The sequence below is a fragment of the Oreochromis niloticus genome, linkage group LG3, assembly GCF_001858045.2.
Source record: "Oreochromis niloticus isolate F11D_XX linkage group LG3, O_niloticus_UMD_NMBU, whole genome shotgun sequence".
Taxonomy (NCBI): domain Eukaryota; kingdom Metazoa; phylum Chordata; class Actinopteri; order Cichliformes; family Cichlidae; genus Oreochromis; species Oreochromis niloticus.
This window is the reverse complement of record NC_031967.2, coordinates 53,552,869-53,564,954: the sequence shown is the minus strand read 5'-3', so window position 1 is coordinate 53,564,954 and position 12,086 is coordinate 53,552,869. Positions and strand designations below refer to the sequence as shown.

The 12,086-nt window shown below is 39.7% G+C and overlaps 1 long non-coding RNA gene across 1 annotated transcript; it reads right to left on the bottom strand.

The window, feature by feature from the left end:
- Positions 1-3,303: 3,303 nt before the first annotated feature.
- LOC112846494 (uncharacterized) lies at positions 3,304-7,884 on the bottom strand. Its single transcript, XR_003219498.1, has 3 exons — positions 7,739-7,884; positions 7,584-7,636; positions 3,304-3,535 (listed from the first exon to the last, which is right to left on the bottom strand). It is a non-coding gene; the product is annotated as an uncharacterized LOC112846494 (long non-coding RNA).
- Between the last annotated feature and the right edge of the window lie 4,202 nt (positions 7,885-12,086).

Here is a 12,086-nt window from a genome sequence, read left to right as displayed (position 1 = left end):
GCAATTTTGAAAAGTTGCTGCCATACTGCAGTTTACTGCCATCTTATGGCCACAGTTCATTATTGATGTTGCTCTGCAGAGTGTGTACCCTGGACACCTCCTGCTTTTTAAACTATTCAGCAAGAATAGACCCTTTTTATTTCTTACTCATAATGTTTACAAGAACATTTTGATATTTTCAGTGGTTGATATGAAATTTTATAAATATATGAATTGTATAATTTTATATTTTTATATTATATATAAATTGTATTTTCAATTATGCAAAACTTTAATTTTATAGGCATTTATTATGTGAACAGAGAAGATACAAAAACTATAAATACAATCAGTGAAATTACACTTTAAAAAAACATTTTTGCCTAACATTTGATTCCTTTCCATATTTACACAACAAATCTGTTAATTAGTAAACAAAGTTGTGTGAAGACACATACAGTGGCTCTGCCTCACTCTCTCTCACACACCACAAGAAAATTGTTGATTTGTGTATCAGTGTTTTGCCATATTTTTCTGCTGCAGGTGCTGGGTTTTTTTGTATTTCTTTGTGCATTTCTTCTAATAGATGCAACAAGTTGTGATACAATTTTTATTTTTTCCCCTGCCCCTCAGCTTAGACATCCTACACATATACTGTAATAACTAAAATAACAGTAATAGAAAGACAAAAAAGAAATGCAAAATGTGTTTGTACTGGATCTTAATTCTTATTGCAAAAGCTGGCATACAAGAAAGGTTTAATTTTGCCTCATTGCATGAAAGTTCAGATATACATTCAGAGCATTGTGTCTATGAAGGTTCTCAGTCTTCCGGGTCATTGTAGTCTAACGAGCTTGGAAAGAAAAGACTACTTTAAGTTGTTTGAAGACGTTTCACCTCTCAGGGTCAAATGGTGGGGAGTCCCAGATTTTTCACAATGAGTTCACCCGAAACCTTGGCTGATAGTGACCTACACCGTTTTCACAGCTTGGTTCATGTGATGAGGCAGAGGATCATTAAGGGGTCCTTTCTTGGTTGGATACTCCTACAGGGCATACATTATGGGACTGTCCACCATTTGATCCTCAAATTGAAGAAGCTTCTCAGATTTCTTATTTATTTATTTTTCTTCTTAAATTTATGCACCTGCCTGATCCAGATCCAATAAACTTAATTTCACTTCTCAGATATCACTGTGTGTGTCTCCTATATGATATATTTAACTGACGTTTTTTATTGTAACAACCAATGATTTATACAGGAAAATAATGACTATTAACAAGGTTGCCCAAACTTTTGCATCCCACTGTATATCTACACCTGTAATGTTTCATACTGATTATTCTTCACATACAATTACAAAAAGAATAATTTTTTCCTGTAATTCCTTTTTTTATGAATGAGGACAACTGAACAGTGAATAATTAAAACTGACATTTATTTATAAGGTAAGATTGGGAACATATCATGAAATCACTTGTTAAAATTACTTACACAGCAGTATGTCACCTTCTCTCTAAAAAATACTCAAAAGTTACTGAAAAATGCTAACTTACAATACAAATAGGGTCATTTGTTTGTTCATATCTATATAACATCAAATTAAATATTTACAATACCCTTTTCTTCCAAATGATAAAACAAATAATTAATAATGAATTAAATTAACAACAATAAATTATTCTAATTGGTTTTCTGTTCAAGCCAAATGTGTTACAAAGGGTTCAAGGTGGATCCACCAAACACTTTTATTATGTATCAACAAATTTGAAATTTGAAATTTAATCTTACTACCAGATATTAAATTTCATAAAATTATTGTTGTCCACTACATATGCCTGCTATATTTATATATTTATATATATGAAGTATAAATGTATATAAAAATAATCTATCTATCTATCTATCTCACATATATAAATATATATACATATATATATATATATATTAGGATATATTGCTAGTTCTCTTATATTTATATATGAAGGGTTCAAAAGTGGTCAGCCAAACACTTAAAAATTTTTTATCACTATTATTATGTATTTACATTTTTGAAATGACTTTAATCTTGCTACCAGATAAAGTTTCATTAAATTCTTGTTATATAGCCTGCTATTTATATTTCAAATCATTTAATGTGACAGGAGTTCCATTCGTTTACATTAACCAGTTATAATTTATTAGTCTGAGGTTTGTACTCACTCTCGAAGTTACAACTCAAGCTGATTTCTAACCATGTGCTGAGTTTTCACTTTCTAAATCATTCTTAAATACATTCAAATCTGAACTTTCTTTTAGACTGCGTGTATCATTACATTTTGTCAGTGAGAGTAGAAGTACATGGAGAATTCACTGACAGGAAACAACATTAGAAATATCGTCATCTTCAGCTCATCTACTCTACTGACACTGACACTGTCAATGGCAACACCTTCACTTCTTCACGAGTGCGAATATATGGAAACATCTTCTCAGTAAAAGTATTTATGAAGGTGTGTATGTGTGTGTTAGTATCAGGATCAGAGAACGACAGCTTTCCTCTGTTCCAGTTCAGATTCACTCTGATCCTCTGGAGCTTCTTCTCTACTGAGAGAGCAGTGGGTGGAGCTGATGGTGAATGTGCTGAATATTTACCTTCAAGTAACTCTATTCTCCATAATTTAGACCGTAACTCTCCCTTCCTCTCTACAGACTCTGCTAACACACCAAGGTCCCAATATGCATTGTCTCCTACATCAACATCCCAGCTGTGAGTCCCTGAGTTAAAGCCCTCAGAGCCCAGGACAGAGTAGAACCAATCAATCCTCTCTGGATTATCAGGAAGCTGCTGCCTCTCTCCACCATATCTTGCACTGGTCAGATCTTCAGACAGGATGAGGTCTGGATGAGCAGTGTTTGGGTCCAGGATGAGAGGAGTGTAGGAGACCATGTACTTCATGTTGTTCCAGATGTTGAAGGTCAGGTTGCCCAGGTGTTTGGCCTGGTCTATCAGAGCTCCTGAGGGCAGCTGTGGATCATCCAGCAGGGGGCAGCGCTGGACTCTTTCCACTGCAGCCTTGTAGTTGTGCAGGAATGAGACGTCTTCAGCTCTCAGCTCCTCCTCTGTGGCTCTGACAGTGTCTGAAAGAGCTGCTATCTCTCTGCTCAGAGCCTCCATCTTCTCCTTCATCATCCCACTCTTCTGCTCCTCTTCCTCCCTCAGTGCAGCCAGCCTGTCCTCCTCTTCCTCTGCTAGAAACTGGTGAAGCTTCTTAAACTGCTCCTTAATCTGCCTCTCTGTGTGTCGGGCCTGGACCTTAATGTGTTCTGCTGTTTGATCAAACTTCACTTGAACTTCTTCACAAACCTTTAACTTCTTCTTTAAGGGCTCCAGAGTTTCCTGAAGTTCCTTCTTGTGTTGTTGTGCAGCTTCATCGATGGGTCTGAATCTGTGATTGGTGTGTTTTTCTGAGGCACAGCAGACGAGACACGCTGGCTGCTGATGGTCCAGACAGAAGAGTTTGAGTTTCTCAGAGTGCAGACTGCAGAGAGCCTCTGAAGCTCTCTGATCTCTCTCCTGTAAGAACAAGGAACACATAGTAATATGAGTACATCATTTTTTCCACTTATTTTCTTTTTTCGCTGAATTGCTTTATTTATATACACTGTAGGGTGTCCCTTACACTACAATGTAGACCCTACAACACAACAATAGAAAAAAAATAGCCAACAGTCATATGACCACATATGAGCAAATGCTTTGGCAACGGTGGGAAGGGAAAACTCCCTTTTAACAGGAAGTAAGCTCCAGCAAAAAGAGGCTCAGGGAAGGGCGGCCATCTGTGACGACCGGTTGGGGTGAAGGGAGAAAGACAGGATAAAAGGCAACTGTGAAAGAGCGCCAGAGATTAATAAGAACAAATGATTCAGTGCAGAGAAATGTATAAACACCTTCGAGAAAGGTGACTAAAGAAGAAATACTCAATGCATCATCCCCCAGCAGCCTACACCTATTGCCAGTGGCGGTCCTAGCCTGTTTGGCGCCCTGGGGGAATCAACCAAAAATTAATATTTAATTTATTTCATTTGAAAGCCAAATGCTCAGCCTTATCCACCGTAGCTGCAAAACTAAAAAACAAACAAAAAGTCTTATTTGTGATTATCTATCGTTCACTTGGACTACCATCAGCGACCCCCACAACTAGATCTCACCCACAGTGGAAACATGGTGGTGCAAGAGGAAACAGAAGAGGGGTAAGTGCAGAGTAGACTAATGGCTATTACACACAAATCCGCTATTCCAATCATTGTATTGTCCAACATGTGCTCACTGGACAACAGACTTACTTCGTTCCACTTTGAGGTCACTGAGGAAGTGTTGTGGCTCTTCATCTTTGTGGAAACTTGGCTTAACAATAACATTCACAACAGCACCATTCAACTCGACTGGCTAACATGCTTTTGAGCAGTCTAAGGAGCTTAGAAAGACAAGCGTCAGGACTTCTTTAGGTTGCTTGAAGACGTTTTAGCTCTCATCCGAGAACCTTCTTCAGTTCTAGGGTTAAATGGTGGAGAGTCCCAGATTTAAACCCAGTGGGAGTTTCCCCCCAAGGAGGTTTAGGGTTAGGGTAATGACGTCCTGAACTTCACAAAAGAGATTTTTACGATTTGAGAAAAAATTACTCATAATATATAATCTTCTTCTGGCCTCTGACAATGGACTCATCTCTGTGCTTGTCCTGCTAGACCTCAGTCCAGCGCTCGATACTGTTGAACATAATATTCTATTAGAGTGATTGTTGTAAAGACCTCTCCAGAAGTCCTAAACCGCCACTTATAGAAATAATTACTGCTCCAAAACTAAACCTAAAGCCGGCGCAAATACACCCTATGTTGCAGGCCTGTTTGATGTCCTAGAATGTAGCAATGCATTGAGATCTCCAAACCCTAAGTTCTTCACTCAAAAAGCAAAGAAATAAATGAACTCAGTACCTTGTAAAATGTCCAACTCCCACCAGATTACTCCAGGCAACAAGTTGTCTCCAATTCAAAGTACGCATCAAGCCAAGAACGCAAACTCACCGGATGTGTTCTGGCTCTGCCCATTTTATCGAGCATGCATTGATGGTGACTTGTGTGGACTTGGTACAGCTAAATAACCCCAGAATCAGAATCAGAAGGGGTTTTATTGCCAAATGTTGAGCAGGTTTACAACATTAGGAAATTGCTACGGTACTTAGTGCAAACCCAGAATGTATTTCTTCCAAAACTCAAAAGCGGCAAGGGCGGAGGAGCTCAATTAAAAACTTTTAAATATTACTCTTTCTGGGTTACAAAATAAACTTTTAAGTTATTTTCAGGTGAGAATGTAGCTGTGTAAACAAAAACAGCATGTTAATAAGTAGAGATCAGATTATATTTTAAATATTTGTTCAGTTCTCTTCCAAACCCCAGCAGCTGTCTGTTGGTATTTTTGTGTCCACTAAAATAAAAATAAAAACGTTCTAACATGTCACCTGTACATGTACACTGCTATTTAGTAATGGAGAGATTTTGCTACTGAGGTTAAACATGATATACAAGTCACTTAGATCACTTCTAAATCTTAATGTTTGGTTTATTTCAGTGTTTCATTTGTTCCTGAGTAAATCGGTTTGGCTGAGATTAAAATTAAGCTTGATAACATATTAATCACGCTTAAATTAAGAGGGGACGGCAGTAAAAACTCTTGACCTGTGACATCATCAAGTACGCTGGTGTTCCAACAGGACTCGTGTACTTAAGAATTGAGAAAGGACCAGAGTGACTATCTAGAGTCTGTCTGTCGTTATGCCATCCGGTAATGATCCTCTGCAGCTTTAAGTTCCACAAAATTAGGGAAACGGCAGTCTACATGCCATAGTATTCCAAGTGAACGGCTGGGTTAGCCTCACTTTAATTCAACCCGGTCTGTAAGTCTGAGGTCATTAACCATGTCTGGGCCCAAACTCCACTGCAGGTCCCAAAGTCAAATGATCACTGCACCCTTACTGAGAGCTGAAAAACTGTTCTTTCAGCTTTAATAAAATGATCAGTGTTGCTGCTCTATCAGGTGTAACAATTAAGTTTAACATCCAGGCATCCATGAAAGAATTTATTAAATTTAACGAAGTTAGAACTTAGCAGAGAGTTAGCTTGCTAGCTTCCATCCAAATATAATATACCAGGTTGTGACTGAGGGATTTCTGAAACAAATTAATACGTACAGCTCTGTTATCATTTCTGACATAAATGAAGACAGGAAAGTAAACAGCAATGACGTTTTTAGGGTTTCTGAAGTTTGGCTAGCTGGTATACAATAATGTGCTATGTGACCGCTAGCGACACAGTTATGTTAGCATAATATAAACAGTAAAGCTGGAGGATGAACGCTAATGAATGCAATCGCTTAATACAATCGCATGGCAGGATGCTGTAAACAGATCAAACTTTAGTCACTGAGATAATTCACCCACTATATAAGGTTAGTCATAAATATACTGATGCACTGGCTGAGCATTAGTTAAATCATAAGGTTTTAAAAACTGAGCTTTAAAATGATTAGCAGTAATAAAAACAAAGAGGCTGACAGTGATCACTGACTGTTTTTAGGAGCTTGTTGAGATTAAATAGAACAAGATACAAAACATTAAACCATGTTAAAAACACAACAGTCTTATTAAACACAGAGTACTTTGGGCTTGGAAGCAGGATTCATCATGTCATCACTTAAAGACTGAATATTTCCGCCAGCGGCAGGAAACAAAATGAACAGTCCAGCAGCCTTACGCTGAAACGTAACCGTGTCTTGCCACTAGCTTACCGACACAAACTGTGACTTATCTTTATGAAAAGTATAGACTCACTTGCTGGAAATTTATGTAAACAAGCTAACTTCTCCAACTGCCCTATATCATCCACACACCAATCCCCTGACTCTGTGCCACCTTCACAGACCATCTCCTCTTAGGAAAGTACAGTTTAGTTTTCACCAGCAATTGAACAACAAAAGATAGATAACTTATTTTAAAGAATATAAACATGTTTTTAATCAGTTTACATGGATTTTTTAAATCCAGGTTACAAAACATATTCATTTAAAAACTGCAATTTTCATTTTCTCAAGTTATCTTTAATATTAACTTGTGAGCAGTTCTTGTAAGCCAAGTGTCTCACATGTGTACTCATTTCTCTGACACCACCATCTCTTCAATACAGTCTTTACAGAATTTGTAGCTACATGAAAGAACAATGGAAATGTTACATGGCGTGGCAGACGTGTGGAGTAGGAGAATAGGATGCAACTTTTGATGCGAGTGAGCTTTATTTTGTAAGATGGGTAGAAACAAACAGAAACAGCAAGGCCAGGATAAAGCTTCAACTGGAAAAATCTAACAAAACAAACCTGAAACCAAGAACAGAAATGCAGGGAGACATGGAGATAAAACACAGAATGACCAGCAACAATGGAACACAGAAACAGAAACCAAAAGACTAAAAAAAATTAACAATGACAAAATCAAAGTTCAATAATGATACAAAAACTCAAAACACTGGGTCACTGACCCAGGACTATAACAGTGAATACTGAAGACCTCGTGACTTACCTGAAAGCAGAGATCTTCCTCTGATCTGGAAGCCATTGAGTCTGTGAGTGAAACTGAAAACAGCAGACAGGAAATACAATGAGACCTGGCACCCCTCCCCCCTTTACTACCTTTACTAAAACTTCCTTTGTGTTGTGTTTTAATTTCAAACTCACATTCAGTGTGTGGAGCGTCAGCAGCTTGGAGCAGCAGTGTTGGAGTTTTCCACTTTTCTCTCCTGTAGCTGGACTCACTCAGAGGAAGCTGCTAGTTTGGTCTGAGCTCAGTCTGATTGTCTGTGCGTCTCTCTTTACTGAAGAAGAAGAACTTCCTGTTTCCTGCTTTGGCACCAGTAGTGGTTTTTGATACGGGCGGTTGCCAAGGGCGGCATCGTGGTGGGGGGGGGGAAGGCATCACGGGCATCGGCAAAAAAAAGAAAAATTGCTCGTACTCATGCTGACCCGACGTCAGCCAGCGCATATTGAGATAAGCATAAGATATGCATAAGCATATTGGCATAGGCACCGATCGGTTTTCTATCACCCATTTGAGGCTCCAGTAACAGACTAAACTCCAAACAATACATTATGTTACAGATTTTAATATTAATTAGTCAATTGTTGATTTGTCCTGTTCTCATTGTATGATGTATTATGATGGTTGTTTGGTAGCCGTTTGCATACAATGCATACTCTCTTTCTCTCTCTCTCTCTCTCTCTCTTCGTGTGTGTGTTTGTTTCTCTGGCGAAACTCCGACAACAGTTTTATGTTAATGTACAATCCTTAATATGTTTTATGTGTGTGTGTGTGTGGTTGGGGGGGGGGAGACCATAGGGAGTGTTCGCCCAGGGCGCCAAACAGGCTAGGACCACCACTGTTTGCCGCAGTTGGGTGATGTAAGAATCAGAGCTTTATTCACCTTCATCTTATTCATCTCCGGCTATTGAGATGGAATGTTACCTCTCTGATGGGGAAGGAGCCTGACCTGTTGCATGAGGTGTCCACCTCTAAGCATGGCTTGGGCTCTGGAACCAGTCTCCTAGAGAGGAACTGGACTGTTTCAGTCTGGTTGCTGCACTCAGTGAGAGGCAGTGGGCAAGCATGGGTATTCTTGTATGCCCACGGCCTGCTGCCAGTTTGTTGGGGTTTTTCAGCATCGCTCAGAGACATTTCTCATTTTAGAGATGGCGCAAATGCAACACATTCCAAAAATGTTGGGACATGCAAGTTTAGCATTGGGTCACATCCCCTTTTCTTTTAATTACACATTTTAATCTTTTTGAAACTGAAGAAAGTGTTGCAATTTTACGATTGGAATTTTTGTCTATTCCTGCTGTAAGTAAGACTAGAGCTGTGCATCAGTGTGTGGTCACCATTGTCTGATTTTCCTCTTCACGATGTGCAAAACATTTTCAATGGGAGACAGATCTGGACTGCAGGCAGGCCAGTCAGGGACACAGACTTTGTGTCTGTGAAGCCAGCCTGTTGTAATGGACTACTTGCACAATCCCTTCCGCGTTCTATGTAGTCCTGCCCCAGTGCTTCCGGTATGGTTAAACCATGGCGACTTTCTACAGTCGCTGCCTACAAGAGCTCCCAAAATTGAACATCATTGATGTTCATCGGATTTGCAGAGTGACGACTACCCCTGCCAGCAAATTAGATAAAGGATTTAAGTTATATGCTGCATCATATATACAAAAATACGAAGGTAAGAAAACGTAAATTAACCGACAAAGAAACGTTAACTAACGTCAAATGCAAACACTACGTTACTCCGCTATGTCCTTCATTTGATGTCAATTCTCTACATTACATGTTTTTTTAAACGGTGTTTTATGTCGTCCGAAACTATAGTTAGGTATATTTTAAACAGTTAGCTTGAATAGAGCTTAGGTGTACCTGGCGTAGAATCGGATGTCAGTGTCGGAGCAAGCAAAACGCTGTAACCCAAATTCTCGCTGGACACGTAACTCCTGCATTTCCTTCCTCAGAGTCTCCACGTCTTTGGACAGGTCTTCTGCAGCGGATGCAGAAATGTCCAATGCAGACGGCTCAGGGACTGAGCAGTAGTCATGATCTCTTGTAAGACTGTGCTCTTCTTGATCGTCAGGAGGAACTAGTTCAGGGCGTCGCTCCGTTCTCTCCCAAACACTACGCCGCGGTGGTTCAACTTTATAGCCATTCCACTCAAAAAGTGTTGGTACAGCACCTTTAATAAGCCGCCTTCGACCACCAAGGGTTGTTGGCTCTATGAGTTGATCACTGGCAAAGTGTCTGCTGCAGACCCTGGTGTGAGAGGCAATCGTGAAATGATCCCGGCATATGTTTACCAGCCATTGTCTTCTCAAGTCGGAATAGGTCGGAAAGCCATGAAAACTTAATATGCCGTTAAATTTGGCTGAAGCCGAACAAAGTGGGACACAGCAATGCTCGGAGTATTTCTTCTCCTGTTTTTGAAAATGTTCTGTTTTAAATACTTTCCTTTTTATACTCATTCTGAAGTGACATTAGCATAGCTACCGATAGATAAACAAACATACCGGAAACGCCCAAGCGGTAGTATTTGGAAACGGAAATACGTCACATGCCTTAGTGCAAGTAGTCCATTTGTGCATAATGAGGCCTGACATTATCCTGTTGAAATACACATGGAGTTGCTAGGAAAAGACAATGTGTTGATGGGAGCATATGTCGCTCCAAAGTTCCCGTGTAAGCCTGTGGTGCCTTCACAAATCTCCCATGCCATGGACACTGATGCATGCCCATTTATCACAAAGGTTTGTTTTTGCACCTTTCTTAGGTAACAGGCTGGTCAGGTGGGGGGCATAGTACCTTCTGAGGGCTCAAAGGTCACACATATTCAACAGCGGTTTCCTCTCTTGGGCTTCATGCATAGTGAGTTCTCCTGTCTCCCTGATAATCGCACACCTAAATTCTTTGTTATCGTTTTAAGTCCCATACACAGTGGTGAGCCACACCCGTCTCTGCTTGCAAAGACTGAACCTTTGGTGGATGCTCCCTTTATACCCAAGCTTGATATGCACACCAGTTATCTCTTAACCTGCTAATTAAGAAGATTACAGATTGTTATATGCAGAGATGGGAATAAGTAAAGTTATTCTGCCCCTCGGTTGTTGCTTTGTTGGGTTTCTTTGGCTGGCGCATTTCTCAGGTTTCCCAATAGTGGGCAGTATTACCCCTTCAAGCTGTTGTTGTGCGCTACACTGCCCCCTTTGGTGATGTGTTGTAAGCAGCAGGCAAAGTTCACGCAGGCAGTGGGTTGGGGAGTTTGTTGAGCCATAATCTGTAAGTAAGCAATGTCTAGCTTTATTTTCTGTAAGATGATGTAAGATTGTTACTTTCATGTTACTGAAAAGCTTATTTGAACGTATAAGGAAAGATGTTTATGGTGAATGTAAAGCATAAGAAAAGCTATGTTGCTAACTTGTTTTTGGTTACAAATATATCAATACTGATGCTTACGTATTATTTTACTGTATGTTCACAGTTTTACAAATTAAAAGAGGAAAAAACGGTCTTCAGTTAAAGACACAAAGACAAAGCGATGTGTCCTGTCGTTCCTGGAACCATCTCCTCTTATGTTAAGCTCGCTGCATAGGGTGAATAGCCATACATTCACCTGAGGGCAGCAGAAAAATCACTTTGTTACTGTACTTAAGTAGAATTTTCAGATATCTGTACTTTTACTCCCTACATTTTAAACAAATATCTTTACTTTCTACATTTTCAAAATAGGCTTGTTACTTTAGTCTAAGGAGCTTGGAAAGAAAAGCATCTGGACTTCTTTAAGTTGCTTTAAGACGTTTTACCTCTCATCAGCGAAGCTTCTTCAGTTCCAAGGGTCAAATGGTGGATTATAGATGGCAGACAGTTGGTGTCGTAAACCACCGCCTCTGTACAAAGATGGTCGCTCACAGTGGACATAGATGGCCTCTTTCACTCCTCTTTCAAACCATCTGTCCTCTCTGTCCAAAATGTGAATGTTGGCATCCTCGAAAGAGTGACCTTTATCCTTTAGATGTAGATGAACTGCTGAGTCTTGTCCTGTGGAGGTGGCTCTTCTATGTTGTGCCATGCGCTTGTGAAGTGGCTGTTTGGTCTCTCCAATGTAGAGGTCTGGGCATTCCTCGCTACACCTTACAGCATACACCATATTGTTAAGTTTGTGTTTTTTGTCTTTTGGGTGAACCAGTTTTTGTTACTTAAAGAAGTCCAGATGCTTTTCTTTCCAAGCTCCTTATTACGATGACCTGCATGACTGAGAACCTTCACAGACTCGTTACGTTAGGTTCAGCGGTAAAATCTGTAGCATCTACACTCGGGGGTTTAAGTGGAGTGAAGGAGTGCTGTTGTGTTTGTGGTACTTCAGAAAGATAAGAAAGACTGAAAAGAAGGAAGAGAGGTTAGATTCAAAGGGAAGGGTTGTCAGTAACACTTGATAAACTGCACATTTCAAACATATGTGATGTCATCATTTTACTCACATATTGGATATGTATA